At 44.0% G+C, this 21,450-nt stretch overlaps 1 pseudogene; it reads left to right on the top strand.

Moving 5' to 3' along the window:
* Positions 1-21,450, top strand: part of LOC145413498 (cell adhesion molecule Dscam1-like) — a 60,426-nt pseudogene that overhangs the window by 4,849 nt on the left and 34,127 nt on the right.

Below are 21,450 nucleotides of genomic sequence, written 5' to 3'. Positions count from 1 at the left end.
GCGTGACGGTCAGCGAGGTCACCAGCAGGTCAGCGGTGGTGTCATGGACTCTGCCCCAGCCCGCCGCGGTCACCATACAGTATAAGGGTATGAGGGGTCGTTCTGAGTGTAAGGATAAGGATGGGTTGTTTTGAGTATGAAGGTAAGGGTAGGTGTATGCTATGTAATCTTATGTTATGCTATGCTATGCTATGTTTAACGTGTTGAGTAAGTACTATGTTTGCCGCCCCATGCTGCAGGGGTGAAGGAGGGAGTCCTGGTCTGGCCACAGTCGCAATGTGAGTGTAGGGCAGTGGACGGCATCCCACGTACTGACAGGCCTGGCCCCACACCACACCTATATGGTCAGACTAATGGCACACAACGACCTCGGAGTATCACAGCCATCACCCACACGGATCTTCACCACCACAGAGGAAGGTGAGGCCATCATCTGACATCCCTTCCCAGTCAGACAGTATACAGTTCCAGAGCGTATTCATTTTTAGTCATTTTCTTTTCCTCTAACTCACTCAGTCATCACCCACGCGGATCTTCACCACCACAGAGGAAGGTGAGAGGATCATTTGACTTATCCCTTCCCATTCAGACACCACAATTCCAGGCCGCAGTCATTTTCATTGTCATTTTTTTCCTTTAACTCTCTCACAGTCATCACCCACGCGCACCTTCCTCGCCACCAAAGAGAAAATTAGTGCAGGATTTTACTATACCCATTTTACTCTGACTTGGCCTAAAAATCACCATCTCTCCATCTCGACTGCTGAGTTACAACAATTGAGTAACATTAAAAACAGGCTGCTAGTCACGAAGAAGTGCTATAGAAAGGATGTAGAGCTGCAGTACTGTCTTTTCCTGCCACTGAGCTACATGAAATGGTCCAAAGAATGACGAAAATCTGGGCCAAGTTAATGTAATAGGGGTATATTATTTTTTTATTCGTATACAGTGGAAGCGGTTCATTCGTCTTGTATTTATTTATTTATTCTGTCTATCTATCTCTTGTCAGACGCCTTAATCCCGTAAGGGGTGGCCACAAACAAATCGCCTCCATGTCGCCCTGTTCCCCGCCATTCCACTGCCCTTCTCCCAGCTCACACCCCCTTTCTCATATACTTCTCCACTCCATCCCTCCATCTCATCCTCGGCCTCCCCCTCCCTCTACCCCCTCCATCTCACTCACATACACTCTCCTCTTTAGTCTCTCACTCTCCATCCTCTGTCTATTCACCTATTTATCGTCTGGAAACCCTCTCACAGCCATCACCCATACGCATCTTCACCACGACCTAGGCAGCTTAGAATTTCCCTCACTGTTCCTATGTTAGCAGTATGTAGTGGCAGTCCGTACCCTAGGGTTTGTTCTGATTGCCTAGAAACACGTAATCCCTCCTTCTTACCCCCCCTGGGCCAGAGGATGTCCTTCTTATTTTTTCTTGCCATTTCCTGACTAGTTTATTCAGCGTGGGATAGATTATTGGAATCGCATGGGCTCGAGGAAGGCTTGATAAAAAAAAAACCTTCAGTATGACAGCCCTTTCTAAAATTTAAAAAAAAAAATCGTAAGGCACCTACATGGGAAGTTATAAAGGACTGCACATGGATTTAAGGGGTTAATATATATAACAATGACCTGGGCGTCTCAAAGTCATCACCCACACGCATCTTAACACTAACAAGGAGAGCTGGTGCAGGGTTTTACTCACTCGTTACTCTGAGTACTGTGTAGTGGTGTGGCGCCTGTTTACCTGGAAGCCCTCTTGCAGACCTCACCCACCTGCATCGTAACACCACCGAGGAAGGTTAGCATCATTGCAAAAATGGACCGTCACTGTGCCGCAGTAGGAATAATAAGAACAGTCATTCATTCATTCATTCGTCATCCATTCCTGTGTTGCCTCATGAGAAGCCTAGGAGCCTGGGGCTAGGCAAGTTGGCCCTGACATTTAAGTGAGAGTGACCAGCCTCACTCATCCCTGAGTGGCATCACGTAATCAATAAATCCCAACCTCCCCTTGGATATAAACCTGCACAAGCTCAATCCGACTGGAGCGCCTTAATTACCCACTAAACCACCAGGCGCCATAAGAACAAGAATTGGAATACAAGGCTTTTTGACCAAGAAAGCTATACAGTATTTACAGTACATAGTCTGACACAGTGTCCTGGCTTACAATTCGAGCTAAGCATTTTATTGTCACAGCAAATTACCAACCACTTTACCAACCCAGAATACCAACACTAGGGTAGGAATGAGGTGTGATAGGACTTTGATAAGGCATTAGGTTAGGACTGGAAGGCTATCATGTCTAGACAAGATAAGGGTGCGCTGATACTCGCTTGCAGTAGAAATCGTTACCAGAATCAAAGGAATCACTCTGTACACTACTGGGAAAACTTAAGCCCGTATTCGCGTAGGTTAAATTCCCTAACACCTTTTCCTAAGCGATTTATTTTGTTTATTACACCTTACTGTCCTCTTCTGAGTTACATAAATCCTTCCAGTATCACCATACCCTGCATAAAGAACGTAAAAAATGGGATTGAGGCAGTCTTATCCAAAAATAATTCGCTAAGGGGGAGGCATTAGGGAGCTTCCTTAACCGATGAGAATACGTGCCTTAGACTTTGCTTAATAGGTCGCTTGTTGTGTGAAACTGCGGCAAATTAATTACACTTTCATTTTTCTCATATTTCGAAAACACAGAAGCCGATGGTGCCTTGGTGAACACGTCCACCTCGCGAGTAGGAATATCAAACGAGTCCTGTGTTTAATTATCTTGCCTGTCAGACTGGCGGACAATATTTGCTTCTCTCTTGGGCCCGGCTTAGTTTATTCAAGTATACAGATAAGGGTGTAAGAGCAACTTGGAGTATTCCCGATTGTGTTCTGGGATAGATTGGGACTAAATTATGAACTGATTGCCTCTCTTGCCCTCTTCACTAATCTGTTTCATTGCTAATTCTTGCCGCCACCAGTCCGTTGTATTCAGCTTAGGATAATCTTTTCACATCTCGGATTAGAGTAAAATTTTCATCTACTCCTCGACTTGCGTAGATTGAGCAAAATCAGCTGACTGTGCTCTGAAGCGTGGGATGCAGGCTAATGACGTCTAAGAATCACGGGTGTTCTGTAAACAACTGTCAGAATTTAATGGCTTGTCGACACGTTTGCCTTCACTGTTTTACTAATAAGGCCGAAAGTCACATTCTGCCTCTACTCAAATGTGTTTCTTCTTCCAGCACCTTCAGGGGCGCCTCGGGACGTTCGTGTGGCTGCGGGGGGTCCTCACTCCCTGCTGGTGACCTGGAGCGCCCTTGACCCCCTCCTCACCCACGGCACCCTGAGAGGCTACACCATCGCAGTCAGGCGCCAGAACCTCCAGGGACACATTATATACATCACCAGGCCAGTCACAGGTGTGCCACACACATTATATACATCACCAGGCCAGTCACAGGTGTGCCACACACATTATATACATCACCAGGCCAGTCACAGGTCTGCCACACACATTATATACATCACCAGGCCAGTCACAGGTCTGCCACACACATTATATACATCACCAGGCCAGTAACAGGTCTGCCACACACATTATATACATCACCAGGCCAGTCACAGGTCTGCCACACACATTATATACATCACCAGGCCAGTCACAGGTCTGCCACACACATTATATACATCACCAGGACAGTCACAGGTCTGTCACATTACATGTGTCACTGCATATATATGCAGTTCTTCAAAATATAACGAGGGGAACTGCAATTACGAGCAAACTAAATCATCATTACCATCATGTTCATCATCTGACCTCTTTGACCCTCGTTAGGATGGGGTAGGGTGGAGTTCATAAAACAAGGAAAGAGAAAGTAGGAAGAAGTACCAACAAAATGTCCAGCGAAAAGGACAGATAATCATTCATACACCGTTCACGCCCCTCGGATCCTGGCTCTACATTGCAGATCTACAGTAATTATTAAAATATATTTATTCATTTATATATTTGTTTGTGGAGGAGGGGTACATTTTACTTCATAGATGTGTTTCACCTCACCTATCAGGTACCTAATAAATGTTACCGAAAGATACTTATTGTAGGAATCAGAGAATGTAACTGCTTTCAGAATCCGTAAATGCGTTGAAAAACCATCACCATCATCATCATGGTCTCTCTCCCACATAAGAATGGGGTGAGGTAGGATACGGGTAATAAAGACAGAGGAGGGTAGAGCAGTATTATGAGAGCAATAAACCCCACCCTCGGATGGACCACGTCTAGTTGGAGAGCCATAACCCACTAGACCACCAGGTGTCCATTTGGTTATATGGTTACCACCCAGCAAAGAAAATGGCTTCTTGGGCTACAAAAAATCATTTAGCTTGCCATTCAGGATAGATTCACCTGATGGTAACTCTACACTGAGTGAGTGGATGGTAAGGTGTCCACATCTGCCAGATGATGAAAACAGTCGTTGTAGTAGTCAAAGTAGCAGTTGTAAGAGTTGTAGTAGCAATAGTAAAAGCAGTTGCTGGAGCGTACAGAACAGTAGTAGTAGTAGTAGTAGTAATAGTAGTAGTAGTTGTAGAAGTAGTAGTAGCAGTAGTAGTAGTAGTGTTGTTACTATTATTATTATTATTATTATCATCATCATCATCATCCGGACCTCCTTACCCACCCAAGGGCAGGGTGAGGAGTAGCAATGTCCAGACAGCACAAACTTGCCCGATCCAAATAGGCCACACTTCCATTACACTCATCAGTCAAGCCCCCGGAATCCTGGCTCCACCGGATACGCCAAAAAAAAAAAAAAAAAAAAAAAAAAATCACATTCTGCAGCTTCACCCAAGCGTATCCGATTGAGTCAATCCGGACGCTGCCATGCTCACAAAGGGTGCATTGTTATTATTATTATTGTTATTATTATTATTATTATTATTACAGTATTATTATTATTATTATTGTTATTATTATTATTATTATTATTATTATTAGTAGTAGTAGTAGTAGTAGTAGCAGTAGTAGTAGTACACAAGTTCTAAAACGGTCCCTGCTGCCCAGAACCAGGTGGCGTTGAGCAGTACGAGGTGAGAGGCCTGACACCCGCCACGCTGTACGAGGTGGCAGTGCGAGCCTTCACCAGGGCGGGACCAGGCCCACTGTCCTCACCAAGGATAGTCGACTCCACCAGCCATGACGGTGAGTGGCATCCCAAGGTACACTCCAGATTACAACTACTGTACACCTGGCCACGTCTCATCCTTCCACACCTGCCCACACTTAGAGTTACTCGTATAGTCACAAACAAGTGCTGAGCGGCAACAGTCCCAGACGTATTCTTCGTATTTTAAAACCAGTGGGAACAATTAGGGGTCTTGCCAAGTTTCCTTTGTTCAGTTTTGGCTACACACACACACACACACACACACACACACACACACACACACACACACACACATGAGTGCGCGCGCGCGGCCAGAACTATAGTATATTAGATGCTGGAGTCAGAGCCTGGGGGTGGAGACAGGCGTGGAAGGGGGTGAGCTGTGTCCGAGTATATATCAATTTTGGAATGGATTGGAGACCACTTTCAAAATCGCTACTTTTTAAGATTCTAGGCAGTACTGTAGATTTCATTGGGGACTTCGTCGCACCTCTTCCTTACCAATTTATGTTGTATATTACTCCTTGATCTAATCCTCTGTGCTGTCTATATCGTTTTAATATAGGTATTGTTTGCAATACTGATATTCAAAAGGATCCTGAAATGCAAAAGGAATATAAATCGCCCAAGAAGTGGTCATGAAACCTCCTATTGTAGTTACAACCACCTCTATACTTTTCGAGCAGGAAGTGATAATTATAACTAAAAAATTAACTAAACAACTAAATAAAAAAATGAACTGATTCGAATGTTCAAGTCTCTGGGCTGTATTCTATGTAGCACTTGCTTAGCGATTTATCTGGCATATTACACTTAGCGTCCCCTTGCATACTATATATGAGTAGTTTTAATATAGACATACTGTAGCAACAACATGCAAGGGAATACTGAGGCGTGATATGCAGAATAAAGCGCTAAAGAAATGGTGATACGAATTTCCAGAGCCACATAGAATAGCTCACTCTAACCAAAGACACCTTACCTCCTCTATTCTGGTTCCACTTAAGGATGAGGTTGGAGAGCGACCGAACACTTAATCCTATAACTTGGCCAAGATGTTCGTCCTTGTACAGCTTATTTCACGTAGTTCTGTGGCAGAAATAGTTTTACCGCTCTTCACACTTTCCATGGCACTTCTTTGTGACTGATATAAAAATCCAGTGTCCATCTTTTCTTACAACTCAGCATTCAAGTTGGAGGGATGGCAATTTTGGGCCAAGATAGAGCAAAAGGAGTGTAGTTTTTCAGGCCAAACTGCACAAAATACTGAAGAGAAACCTGGACACCTGAATGTTAAAGCCTGTCACTCTTAGCATTTTGTACAAGGAGGGAGAAATAATATTTTGTACAAAGAAGAGAGAGCATTGTATTTTATGCCAGCTTACGAGGGCCTTGGTTTAGCTCATGGACACTCACTACAGGTAAAGGGCAAGAGAGCTGTTAGGACGAGTACCATGGAATCCGTAGAGCTCCAGGCCCGCCCTCCAGTCAGGCTTACTATACTCGGCATTCTTTTAGTTATGATTTTTTTCTTAATGCAAGGAAGAAGGAACCAAAAGCCAGAACCCGTAAGATTGTTCCCTTCACAAATAAAAACAAATTAACAGGGAGCCAGATTCAACGTCCGTTCATTTCGAGATGCAAACAATCAACTGTGGAAATTAGAGAGATTGGCTAGAAATCCCCATTTACCTACTAATATACATTATTTACCTCCTTGACGTTCTTAGTAATGTCAATACTCTTTTTACTATACTTGACCTAAAATTGCCATCTTTCCATCCTGAATTCAAAGTTCTAATAGAACTAGATTGTCATGTTAGTCACGAAGAAGTGTAATGGGAAGGGTGTAGAGCCTTAGCAGTGTCTTTTATTAACACTATATTATTGTTAGTCACGAAGAAGACTTATGTGAAGGATGCAGAGCCATAGCAGTGTCTTTCATTAACACTAAATTATTATGTTAGTCACGAAGAAGTGTTATGGGAAGGGTGTAAAGCCGTAGCAATGTCTTTTTATGCCACTGAACCCATACGTGTTCCCTACTTGTCAACAAGTAGGTTGGTGGAGGGTTAGTGCCTCTCCCCGTAAAACAACTAATTCAGAGTCAAACGGCCACCATTGACGGAATTATGGCTTCTGGCTATAGATAGAGAGATAGACAGAGAAATAAGTTAAGGAGGAGAATCTGGATCAAGTTAATGTGAAAGAACTGTAGCAAAAATCGTAATTGGATTTAAGATGGAAATGGAAAATATTGTAATGTTTCCCCGGTCCTTCAGCCCCGTCGTGTCCACCTGCCGGAGTGTCGTGCCGTGGGTCTGGGCGTGGTGGGGTGCGGGTGTGGTGGTCGCCCCCGCCCACCACCTGCGCCCACGCTGCGGTGGCCGGATATACCATCACAGCCACGCCCACCTCCTACGCCCACGCCCATGCCAGCAGTAAGTGGTGGGCTTTCTGTCTGCCTGTCCGTTTCTTTCTTTGTCTGCCTGTCTGTCTGCTTGTCTATCTATCTATCTATTTGTCTGTCTGTCTGTCTGTCAGTATGTATACATGTATATACACTACTTATAACTATCTAGGTATCTATCTATTTCTTTTTATCTATATCTGTCTATATGTCTGTCCATCTGTCTGTCTATACATCTATCTATCTGTATATATCTATATCTATCTGTCTATCTATCCATTTATTTTTTATCTATCTATCTATCCATTTATTTATGTATTTATCTATCTAGCTATCTGTAGTCAGACGTCTTTATCCCGAAGGGGGTGGCCACAAGCAAGGCCCCTACATGTCATCTTGTCCTCAGTCATCAGGCTGCCTTCCCTCCAGCTCACACCATCGTCACTCGTACACGTCTCCACTCAAACCCTCCATCTCGTCCTTGGCCTCCATCCCCCCCCCCCGTCTCTGTCTGTCTCTCTCTCTCTCTCTCTCTCTCTCTCTCTCTCTCCCCATCACTCTGTATTTATTTATCAAACTAATCATTAATCTGTGTCTGTCTGTCCATTTATCTGTGTATATTAGCCTGTCTGTCTATCTGGCTATCTCTCTATCTATCCATCTACACACACACACACACACACACACACACACACACACAGAAGATAACCCCAGCCCTAACACAACACACACACACACTGAGAACCATAGGGCATCCCACCACCCCTGCCCTAACCACACACACACACACACACACACACACACACACACACACACACACACAAGATAACCCCAGCCCTAACACAACACACACACACACACACACACACACACAGACACACACACACACACACAAGAAAACCCCAGCCCTAACACATCACACACACACAGAATCATAGGGCATTCCACCACCCCTGCCCTAGCCACACACACACACACACACACACACACACACACATAGTAAGTAAGTAGGTAAGTAAGTATTTATTGGCCACAATATCCAGTTACACATACAACATTTCAAGCAACAATAAACCTTAACATGATAAACAGCACATCAGATATTAGCAAACAATTATGGTCCACAAAACAAGCGAAGTATTAAAGGGTTGATCAGTGCATCTATATAGCCTTAATGAAAGATGGAAATCATTACACTTCTGATTAGTAACTTAACTACAATTTGACCAATCACCTTTTTTACGGAAAAAAAAAATCCCAATGATATATCATGGTTAGAATAAGAGCATACAAAATGAATTAAATACACTTTAAATAACATAGGTTATGATAAACATTATAGTACACACTAGCCAAAACAGGAAAGGACCTTATACACTATCTCCTCAACTGAGCATCGTCACCAATGATTTGACTCCAGGAAGTAAAGTTATATCTTGTACGTATGTGCTGAGTCAGTGGACACACCTCCAGTACATGCAACTCTGTTTGCACAGCACCACATGGACAGAGCCGCTCTGCTACCGGGAGACGTCCCCGTCCACGCCGATTCCAACGGTCCGTCTCAATAGCCAGATTGTGACTGATTACCCGCAGCCGACTAAATGCCATTCTGTGTACCTCACTAGTTTTACCACGACATTTATAGATCTCGTGAACTGTTAAGGTAGGGTTCAACACATTATAAATTAGCCTTCTAGAAGATGTAGAGTTAGAAATTGATTGCTTTAAAGATTCAATGCCGACTTTAACATCATCAACAGAATTATTAATTAAACTCTTAATGTGTTTACTTGTTGGTGTGTTAGCCGCCATGGTCAGCCTGACGGCGTGCACCCACGGGTCATCAGGCATACCGCGCCTCTCCCCCCACAGTCGCTGGAAAAGCTTCCTCTGCCTTGCTAGTACTAAAGATTTCAGTGGCGGGCACCCGAGTTCCACGTAACAAACGTCCGTGCACGCCGTCATACGAGCTCCCAGCAGCTGTTTAATACCCCAGTTATACAATTTTTCCATTGGCCTCAAGTTCCCATTGAACCAGGACTCACAGCCATATAGGAAGGTTGACATTAAGGCTGCTTCAAACATTTTCTTTTTAACATAAAATGGTATGTCTATATTCTTTTCCAAAAATGACACAAATTTCAGAATGTGGCACATTTTTGCTTGTGCGTGGGCGGTAATGGCGGACGACAGGGTCCCGTCGCTTGTGAACAGACTGCCCAGATACACATACCTGTCACACCACTGCACGACCATATCACCAACGCAGAATGGCTCACGATCGCCCACTGACGCATGGATTGCAAAGAACTTGGTCTTAATGTTATTCACAACCATGCCATTATTTACACAGAACTGATTCAGAAATGTAAGTTTATGTTCCGTCCCGCGTCGCGTTGTCGAGAGAAGAACAGTATCGTTCATAAGGACAAGGAGATGAAGCCACTGTAAAAAACCATCTGGCCCACAATTGGACTTTATCAACTTAATCATGCTGTTTACAAAAATGATAAACAATAAACAAGATGTTGGGGACCCCTGTCTGACGCCGATCCTGGATGTTACAATGGCTGTCCCAATAATGCTCAAAGTAACCCCGTATATCGCCACCAGCGCCGCTAACGTTCGCGACCCGCACCCCAACTCACCTAACATGCGAAACAATTTGGCGCGAGGGACGGGGTCGTATGCCACTGTAAAATCGACAAAGCAAACAAATAACTTATGCTTTCTCCTGTGGGCCAAATCAATTAACAGTCTAAGTGCCACCACATGTTCAATGCAGCCCCGGCCCTCCTGACTCCCTGCCTGCTCCCGATACGGAACAAACCACATACTTAACCGAGTTGATAGCACCATGTCATACAGCTTTGCCAAACAATTTATTATATTTATACAACGGTAATTCTTGGGTAATGATCTGTTTCTTAAATATCGTGACCATACCAGGATGTGGGATAAGAGCCAGAGGAAAAGACTGCATTAAACAACGCTAATATAAAGTGTATCCACTGGTCTGGTAAAAACTTTATAATTCCTGGTCTTATCCCATCAGGCCCACACGCTTTATCTTGCTTTAATCTATGTATTTCTCTCACAACCGCATCAAATTCTAAGTCATCATCAAGAACTGGTTTGGTTACATTTGTATTAAACTCAGTAGGTACAATAGGTTCAGCATCATGTGGGTTATATACCTCCTCAAAAAAGGCTTTGAAATCCTCATCTGTGGGTTTTTTATTACCGTCGGAATCATCACTATCATCTCTATACTCCCCACGCCAGTCTATAGCTTTCCACATACGCCTGTCATCCATATCATTTAAGAGTCTCTCCCACCTGCTCACTGTGACATCCTCTGACACAGTCACCTGAGCACACCGACTGGCACTAGCACACCTGTACAAAATATCGGCCATTTGGCTCACATTAGTATCAATGTCAGGATCAAACTGGGGAATATCGAATCGAGAAAGGTCCCCAATAAAGTTTTCGATGTGAACATCACAAAACTTTATAGGACGTTTTAACCGAGATTTCTTCTTCTTACAACTTCAATACAAAACTGCATGATCACCAAGCGAACCCGCCCGCACACCAAGGCACACCCTATCCACCACAGGGGGGGACAGAGCAACCGCTATGGGGGCGTGATCCGATGGAATATCAAGACCATTATTCACAGTGAAACTTTGAATGCAATTTAAAATATTGGTAGCAGCAATACACACATCTACTTCAGAAATCCATTCATTATGTTTCCTATACGTCAGATTGCTCTTATAATGTTTTTCACCATATTTCAAGTTATTTACCACCACTAAATTTTGTTCTACACATACAGTAGTCATAGTATTTGCATTCTCATTAGGCAAATTAATTTGATCAGGAATCTCGGGGTAGGTGAAATAATCAGATCCAGAGACAAGTAAATTCACTAAAATACTTTGAACACCAGTACCAAAACGTGTGTTCAGGTCTCCCATTCGTAGAACATTACAATTTTTCTCTTTTCCACATATGATTTTCTCTTGTATATAACTGAAACTGTTAGGATTAAAGTACTGCGAATCTGTAGGGGGTATATACACAAACCCCAAGAGCACAGTGCTCAATAGGGACTATCTGAGCCAAACTTGGTCTTTCATTTTACAGTCTACACCCATCACAGATGACTGTAAACAACGCTTTACCAGTACCACTGTGCCCCCTCTATGTCCGTCTGACCTCACAGTGTCTCTATAACAAACATAGCCAGGTAGAGAGATACGATCACTAGTTTTCACTTCATTCAACCCTATCACATCGTAATTCATTAACAGTGCCAGTACAGTACATTGGGCTTTTCTAACTTTGTACGAACCCCATTGATGTTCCACGACATGATTGCAACATGTCTTCTTTCTGGTTCACCTAGAAAGGAGCCGGCCGCCAGCTGTCGATGACCACCTCATCGCGATAAAGTTTCCTCTCCTTTGTGTCCAGCCTGATCGTGCAGCCGACGTTCTCTGGTTTAGTCCTCTCTGCCGCCTCAACATCCCGCAGACGCTTCCATTCGTTCCGTACAGAAGGATGTACGTCTTTCTTCACAAACACACGGTCAGACGGCGCGCCAGTCTCCTTTAGCCTCCTGGTCTTCCCAAGAATTTTATCCCGCACCTGCTTCGAAGCCAAGGTCACCAGGATGGGCCTCTTACGTCCCCCTGGTTCACCTCGTCCCAACCTCCGACAGGACTCGATGTTCAGGGGTTCGCCCAGTTCACTCCAGATCTTGCTAAGTTTCCCCTCGTCCGTCGTTTCTCCAGCTAAGCTCTCGCCCTCATCAGGGACACCCAGGACGACCAGCCTTGTTTCCCTTTCTCTCCTGTCGATGGACTCCAGGAAGCTCTGCTGTCTGGCAATGATCTCAGCTTGCTTATTAATTTGCTCTTGCATATGTGACAATTCTTTATTGAAAACACTCTCTGGTGATGTTATTTTACTCTTGAGATCTGCCAGTTCTCTCGTGATATCTAATTTCTGCTGTAGCTGACGATTTGGTTCCTCTAACCCATTTTTTGACGAGAAGATGCAATTCACCAGTACATCTTTATTCAGTCTTGTTAACTGGTGTTTCTCCATTTGCCATAAATCACTCAAAGACACACACACACACACACACACACACACACACACACACACACACAGAACCATAGGGCCTCCCACCACCCCTGCCTACTCACACCTGCGCCTTCCGGTCACCAGGTAGGGCGTGGCAGGTGAACACGACCAACCTGGAGAAGAACTTAGACACCCTGCCGCCCTCAGCCAACGTCAGCGTCACCGTCACGGCCTTCAACGACGTCGGATACAGCGCCCCAAACTACCCGGTCTTCTGTCGCACCGAGGATGATGGTAGAGATCGAGCATTTTGGCCTCTATTCTGTATTGCATGGGAGACCTCGTAGTGTTTGTTCGTTAGCGATTTATTTTTGGTGATCATACCTTCACTCTATTTTATTTTATTCATTGATTTTATGTCTGTTTAATATCATCATACTCTGAACCAAAGACGAGCAAAAGAATAGACAAGAAGGTGTGATAAGCAAAATAAATCGCTCAGGAATATGTGTTAGGTAGCTACTAAGGGATCGAACCTACGACTTTATAACTTAGGGTCTAATGTTGAAAATCAGGGTCGTATTTTGGGTTGGCTTATCGCAGCATCATTTCCCTGGCGATTTATACTCCCTATTACACTCCCATTTCCTCTGCTATGCCATTGATTTAATTTTAAGCTCTAATACTCAAAATAAATCACTAAGAAAGAGATGTTATGAACCCTCCTGTCGCCTACAATACGTCCCACAAGGATTAAAAGCGTGTACGTTGCTGGTCTACCTAAGCGACCTTTCTTCCTCTCCCTTCGTATTCTCTGATGAAGGTTTTTAGAGTTATATGTTGTGTATAGCTCGTATTCTTGTCGGGTAAGAAAGCTCCTTCACACCTCTTCCATAGCGATTTATTTTCGGATATGGCTGGTTAATATCCTTTTGCACGTTACGTATGCAGAATATAGCGATGTTTCAAGGATTTGTATAACACAGAAGACAGTAAGGTGTAAAATGCAAAATAAATTGCTTAGGAAAAGTTGTTAGGGAGCTTCTTAATCGACAAGCACTTAGACTACCACTTGTAAATTCTCAGCCAGTTGCTATGATATCCAGCCACAGTCAGGAGGGAAAGACAAATCAGAGCTATAGGCCGTTCACCGTAAATTGGCGGCAATGTTCGTCCATTGCAGTCCTTGCTAAATACCACAATACTCGTACGTCGCTCTACATCCTTCCCACGGCACTCTCTCTCTCTCTCTCTCTCTCAGCATTCAGTAAGGATATCTGACCAACTTTAGACCAAGTTAAAGTGGAGAGAGTATAGGTGTTTTGCATGAGTAGTGACTGGATTGATGGCCACTGTAGAAATGACATCACTTACAACCATCCTCGGATTTATATTTCTATGGCTGACCTGATTCACTGTTTTAGGCGCTCTTGATTAGGTGCCCTTGAGGGGTATTAAAACATGGCTTCTTTGTTTATAGTAGTATTGCTCACCTTCATTCATTCATTCATTCAGTCAGTCAGTCAGTCAGTCATTATAATCATCATCATCATCATCCCGACCTCCTTTTCCCACATAAGGATGGGGTAAGTCAGGGTTCAGAAAGCAAGGACAGAAAAAAAGAAAGAGCGCCAGACATGGAACTAATCAACAGCACGTCCAGTGAGCTGGGCCACGCACTCATTCACTCACCATTCAAGCCCCTGGAATCCTGACTCTACCTTGCGGTAATGACCATCTGCATATATTTTATTGATACTTATTAAGAGAAAGAATTTGTAATGGATGATTGGCTACCATTCGTTCATAATTCATCAATTTTTTGCTCCTCTTCAGGGTGATATAGGCGACGTACGCACTCATCATTCAAGCCCTCGGAATCCTGACACCACATGCATAACCATCCGAACGCATTTCTCTGTGTCTTTTCATTTCCTTTTTAGTTTATAGATGTGCTTCATGTTACCCATCAGAGAGAGTTATAGCTTTGCTTCAGTGCCTGGCCCATCAGATTTGTTTTTTATTTTTCTTTTTATTTATAGATACGTTTCCTGTTGCCCATCAGATAGAGTAATTTCTTTATCTTCATGCCTGGCCCATCAGAACATTTCTTCTTTGTCTTTTCACTTCCTTCTCTTTATTTATAGATGTGCTTCATATTGCCCATCAGAGAGTACTATCTTTGCTTCAGTACCTGGTCCTCCTGAAGCCATACGGGCGGTGGTGACGGGGCCAACGACGCTGCTGGTTACCTGGTCTCCCCCTCGACCCTCCACAGGTGTCGTCCTCCACTACACCCTCTACTCCGCCAAGAATGACCAGGTGAGATTGTGGAGGTAGTAAGTAAGGTAGTGAGGTAGTAAGTGAGGTTGTAAATGAGGTGGTAATGAGGTGGTAAGTGAGGCTGTACAGTAAGTAAGGTTGTAAGTGAGGTAGTGAGATAAATGAGGTTGTAAGTGAGGTTGTAAGTAAGGATGTAAGTGAGGTAGTGAGGTTGTAAGTGAGGTAGTAAGCGAGGTGGTAAGTGAGGTTGTAAGTGCGGTAGTAATGAGGCGGTAAGTGAGGTTGTAAGTGAGGTTGTAAGTGAGGTTGTAAGTGGGGTAGTAATGAGGTGGTAGTTTAGGTGGTAAGTGAGGTATGGGTCCTCATTTTGTCAGTTAGGAAAGCTTCGTTACACCTCTTTCTAAGCGATTTATTTTGCTTATTACACCTTACCGTCCATTTCTGTGTTACTTAAATGATTCAGCATCACCATACTGTGTACAAGTAAGGTGCAAAACCATATTAACCAGCTGCATCCAAAAATAAATCGGTAAGGAAGAAGTGTTAGGGCACTTCCTTAACCACCGGATGTACGAGTCATCCAGGTGTGTTTCCAGGTAGCGGTGAGGGACGTGGTTGGCGTAGGAGGCTCTGAAGTGACGTGGAGAGAGCTTAGCGGCCTCACCCAAGGATCCAGGGTCCAGGTAACGCATTGACACCTACGACTAATTCCCTCTCGTAACTCAGACTTCCAGGAAGGACAGGTCTAAAGTCTTCTCATACTCCTTGTTCCTCCTACAAAAAGATAAGTAAACAGATGGATAGATAGACTGACAGATAAATAAGGATCTTGGGTACGAGAGGGAAATTATCGTAGGTTAATATATTTTCCTGTATCAGAATGGTTAAGGAACCGTGGTGCAGAATTTCCCCGTGTCCCTAGTTCATCCTGTATATTCATATCAGAGTTACGGCAGGGAAAGGGTGGTAAATATGTGGGAGAATACGACCCTAGTGTTTATCAAGGAGTCTATTTTTTGTACGTTCTTGCCACTTCTAGATGATTTTATATTAGGAAGGCCCACTCGTACTGAAGAGGTTAAAAAGAGATAACATTTAACCACTTCAGCTCGACAAATCTCTCTGAAGCTGAGGAGACATGATTGCAGTGAACTGTATAAATGTATTAAACTGTTTTTTAAGGTGGCAGTGCACTGTAGCCATCACATTCCTATACAGCTTGGAATATTAACCACGTAAAGGCAGCGTCACTGGATTTTTCTGAAATTTAGACGTCCTGTATGCTGTACCCTCTGGTCAGCAATCGTGCTTAGAAAACTTAGAATTACTCAGCCACTGCTTCCACCCTACCACACCTGCCCATTCACCGTCCCTCTAACACACCTGTCACTATAGTTTATTTCAGATTAGAATTGGAGTTGCAGGTGGTTAAAGTCATGGAGTACTGGACAGGTGTGAACAGGTGAAAGTCGTGGCCGAGTATATTTCTACCACGAACTGGACTATAAAACAAAACTTACAGTTACATCACCTATAATGTTACGTGGCTCTGAAGTTACTATATTTTCCTTTTCTTACTTATTTTCACTGAACTGCTGCTGCTTTTATTAACCTTAACTTTGTCACAGTCACATAATGGGGGGAAAGTTTGCCTAATATTGTACCTTTTTAAACTCTTCCTTTTCTTCCTGCTGGGTTATATTCCGAAGCTGAGAGAAGCTTGGTATGGTTCTGTGCCCACACATGATGCTACGACAAAAGTTCGCCTAATATTGCATCTAAACTTCTTTCTTCTACTGAGAAATATTTCAATGCTGAAAGTGGCTTCGTATACCCTATCCCTTCGTACGCCCATAGACGATTTCCATACACATGATACGTCAGGGAGGAGAGTGACAGACATGCCTGAAGCAGTTTGTAAACGCACTAAGAGTAAGCGAACTTCTCTTCCTGGCCTTACACACATAAATACATGATTCTAGTGTGAAATAGACGCACTGGAATAGTAGGTGAACTGCAGTCTCAAGTCATACATACATAATTACGTGCCGAATTGTGGAGTGGATCTAGTACTGAAATTTTGCCACTAGTTCTACAAACACGTTTCATATGACGGACAGGTGTTGGCATTGCAGGTGTGGGTGACGGCCACAACAGCAGCGGGTGAAGGCAACGCCTCACCCAAGCTGACCGCCCTGCCCTCCCCCAAGTCGAGGTACTCCCCCGTGGCTGTGGGTGGCGGCAGGACCTGGAGGGTTGGTGCGGGATCTGGAGTGACCCTGGGGTGTCGGGGGCTGGGGTCGCCGCCCCCCACCATCACTTGGACGCGAGCCGGCGTGACAGTACAGAGCAGCCAACTGACTCAGCCACTGCCAGGGGGAGACCTTCATCTCACAGGTGGGTAACGTAAAAGCCAGGCCCATTGTACTCCTTTCTAGATACAAGTGCCCCAGTACAGGTTGCCGTAATTCGTTCATTTAAGGGTCACTGCATCTCACTTTCACTTTGACTTGAGACGGTCTAACAGTAAGGAGCAGCCAATTGACTTACCCACTGCCAGAATCAACCTTCATCTCAAGAACCAATCACTGCACGTTGCACAATGGTCTAAAGTCACCAGTTCTTGACCAAATTTCCATGTTATACTTCTTGTTGATTTCACCTACTGTATGCAGGCACAGTCGAGGATTATTCTGCTCTACACACTTGCCCACCACTTTAACCATCGACTGAGACAAGTGGTGACGAAGTAGATATGGCTGATTAGTATCGGTTTTTAGGTTATTTATGCAGAGTATGGCGATATTGGAAGGATTTGTGTAACAGAGAGGATGACAGTAAGGTGGGATCAGCAAAGTAAATCGTCCAGGAAAAGGTGCTAGGGAGCTTCCTTAACCGACGAGAATACAGGCCTTGGTATGATTCTCTGTCCTTAGATGATTCTCCCTGAAAAACATCAGGGAGGAGAGTGACTGGCAAGACTGAAGTATGACTTAGGTGCAGTGTAAGAGTGGGTAAAGTTTTGCTTTTGTAAATGTTAGCAGTTTCTATGGATCTTATATTTTAACCTGGCCTAAATCATCGTCCTTTTGCTGTTTATTTTATATAGCTCTGTGGCAGTATAGGATAATGCCTGTCTCTGTATCCTTTCCATGGTTCTTCTTCGTCACTAGCATCTTACTGTAGTATTAAGCAGTCATTAGAATTGAGCGTTCATGATGGAGTTACCAGTTTTAGGCCAAGTTAAGGTGAAAAGAGTTCAGCAGTATCGGTAAGAACATCGTGTATAACGCATTCATTCCATAACACTGCTTCGAGACTAGCATCTTATTCTAGTGTTAATCTGTCGTTACTACTCAGAGAGAGAGAGAGAGAGAGAGAGAGAGAGAGAGAGAGAGAATGGCAATTTTAGGTCAGGTTAAAATGAAAAGCGTATAGCAGCATCAGTGACCACATCGTGTATACCGCAGCTGTGAGGGAGACTGAGAACTACACATGCTGGGTGCGAAACAATGTGGGGGAGGACAGCGTGACCCACCAAGTTGTTGCTCTCACCCCACCACCACCGCCCACCCTGGTACTTGCACACGCCACCCACCACACCCTCAACCTAACCATCACACCCACTGGTGATGGAGGGGCGCCCATTCTAGGTAAGCTGAGAGGTTTTGTGTGCGTGTGTGTGTGTGTGTGTGTGTGTGTGTATTAACGAATGATACTGTCACGGGGTTTTTAGGAAGTATGTAATATTAAAGAATATTTATTCAATAATACTTAAGAACAGGACAATGAATTGTCTTATAAAAATCAAGCAATGATTACTTTATGCCGGCTTACTTCGCCGATTCTCTAAGGACGAGAATTTATAAACTTTCTCAACGGTACACAGCAGAGACTAATTACACACAAGTGCTGTTTATTAGTACCGTTGGCATCTGGAGAAAGTGACTCTGCCCCTGACAGTCAATAACTAATGCTATTAATGACAACAAGTTCTTGCTGATCCATTAACTCCTGGTTGCACAACGGATTTTAAGCTTAATACAAAAGGACTGGCCTAAGTACCAGTTATGAATAGCAAAGTGTTTATGCAAACTAGGAGCTATAAGTGAAATAAGCTTAATATGGAAAATAAAACACGAGTTTACATTACATTAAGCTCAAGAAAAAGAACTGTTAATTTATTGATTACAATAAAATAAATTAACGTTACATGAGTCTCAAGATGAATTCAAATAAGGAGATCGCACTCACTCGCTCACTCAAAAGCTAAGCTCTTAAGCCTAGGAAAAACGAAAAGAAATACTGGTCAAAGAGTGGACTAAGCAGATGACTGGGCATCGTTGCTAAGGAAGGACACTGCATACGCTGAGTCTCTAGCCAATCACGCTAGGTGGGAATCCAATGGCGGCGGTGGGAACTAGGCGTCGTTGCGAGGAAGGATGCTGCCACACACTCTACCTGCTTCCACGGCGCTCAAACCTTGACTGATTTCAAATCGTGAGAAAGAGGCGAGTGTCGAGCCGCACTGCTAACGGCTAGAATGAGTGAAACACGCCCATAATAAATCGCTCAGCGGAAGTGCTAATGTCTCGCACAAAGACGATCACTTATGACACAGTGAAAAATTGTTCTGAAAACACTCCCGACCGGGTGAATACGTGGCGGTTGACTGAGTGATAAATACTGGGATTCCACTAGAGTTTGAAGTTTCCCACCAAAGTTGATGTCACGAGTTTATTCAAATACAAAATCGCGCCGACTCGTGACAGGTACAGCAGCCATTTTAGGTGAGAGAGAGGTTAATTACCTGTGTACAAAGTAAGAAATGGGGAAGGAGCAACACCCATCTAAGGTGAGCTGAGAGATTAACCCTTTCAATCCAGTGAGGTCTTTTTCAGTGGCACCATGCTACCTCAAGACGATTTTATTCAGCTTCTGAGAGCGTCCTAGCAATGAAGGGGTTGTGAAGGCTGTATCTAAACCCTTCAGTTTGAGAAGCCTGAATAAATGGGTCTGGAGATAACAAGAAGGAACAACAACAACAACAACAACAACAACAACAACAGCAGCAGCAGCAAAAGCAATCTGAGTGACGGACCTTAATTTAGTGTCTGTACAGTAACAGAAGATTACCATCCATCCATCCATCATCCAATCCTATGCCGCCCCAAGAGGAGAGTAGGAGCCCGGGGCTAGGCAAGTTGGTCCTGACATTTAAGATGAGAGTGACCAGCCTCACTCATCCCTGAGTAGCATTACATGAGCAATAAACCGCAACCAACCCTTGGATATAAACCTACACAGGCTCAATCCGATTGGAGCGCCTTAATAACCCACTAAACCACTAGGCCCCATAATTCGGTTACATGGTTACCACCTAAAGTAGTAAATGGTTTCCAGGTGTACAGGAAACCATTTGGCATGTTACTCAGTGTAGTCACCCATAGGCAGAAGGAAGAGGAAAGAGTGAAGGAAAGGCAGAAGAGGGAGTGTAAAGTCACCCGTAGGCAAAAGGAAAAGGAAACGAAAATTTATACTGAATATTGTGGAGAAATCGATAGCCTGCGTGTAGTCAAGTTCTTGCAGACCCAGGACTATCACAACGTGAACCCGGTGGACTGCAGGCTTAACTATCCTCTTGCAGTCCACCATCCTCCTCTCAGGGGACAGGGATGTAGGTGAAGGATGTTTATATTACCAGGCAACTGAGCCGCCCGGTTCTATCAGTGCTGCCGCATAAAGGCCCCCCTCTCCAGCACCACGTGTACAGTGAGTCTTCGTTATATGTCGATAATGCTCCATACTATTACTGCATTAAAATGCAACAGGTTCTGTAAATAGAGCAAAACCGGCAATTCATTTTTATAGGTAGCAATGAAACTTTACTAGGCAGTTTCCCTACATATTATACCAGACTTAATGGCAAGAGAAGGACCTAAAAAATGCCACATGTAATGGCAAGAGAAGGACCTAAAAAATGCCACATGTAACTAAAGCTTTATATATTATATATTATTACAGTGTGTGTGTGTGTGTGTGTGTTTAGAGACAGAAACAACCCAAAACACAGACATTGCAATCATAATTTGTCTACAACAGGTTATACCGTGCACCACCGGGTAAGGGCGGGTGAGTGGGTGGAGGAGCGTGTTGATAGTGGTGGTACAGGTGCAGTGTTGCGAGGTCTGCCGTGTGGAGCGCCTCACCACCTCTACCTCACCGCGTGGAACAGCCAGGGCACCAGTCCACCCAGCCCCGTCCTTCTGGCCACCACACTGGGCAGCCGTAAGTAGCTCATTCTTCGTAGTCTTTCTGAAGCTTCTCTTTTAGATCCCTCGTACAGATACAATGACAAGACAAAGCTCACTAACGCTCCAGTATCCAAAATGCAATGCCACCACCATCACAATACACTCACTGCATGCACCACACTATCACAGCAGACTGCAGTTTCATTAAAGCCTCAGCATAGATTCAGC

Source organism: Coenobita brevimanus, chromosome 12 (genome assembly GCF_032717465.1).
Source record: "Coenobita brevimanus isolate Jiangsu-jjx chromosome 12, ASM3271746v2, whole genome shotgun sequence".
Classification (NCBI taxonomy): Eukaryota; Metazoa; Arthropoda; class Malacostraca; order Decapoda; family Coenobitidae; genus Coenobita; species Coenobita brevimanus.
The sequence above is the reverse complement of the archived record's forward strand: the minus strand, read 5'-3'. Positions and strand labels throughout refer to the sequence as shown.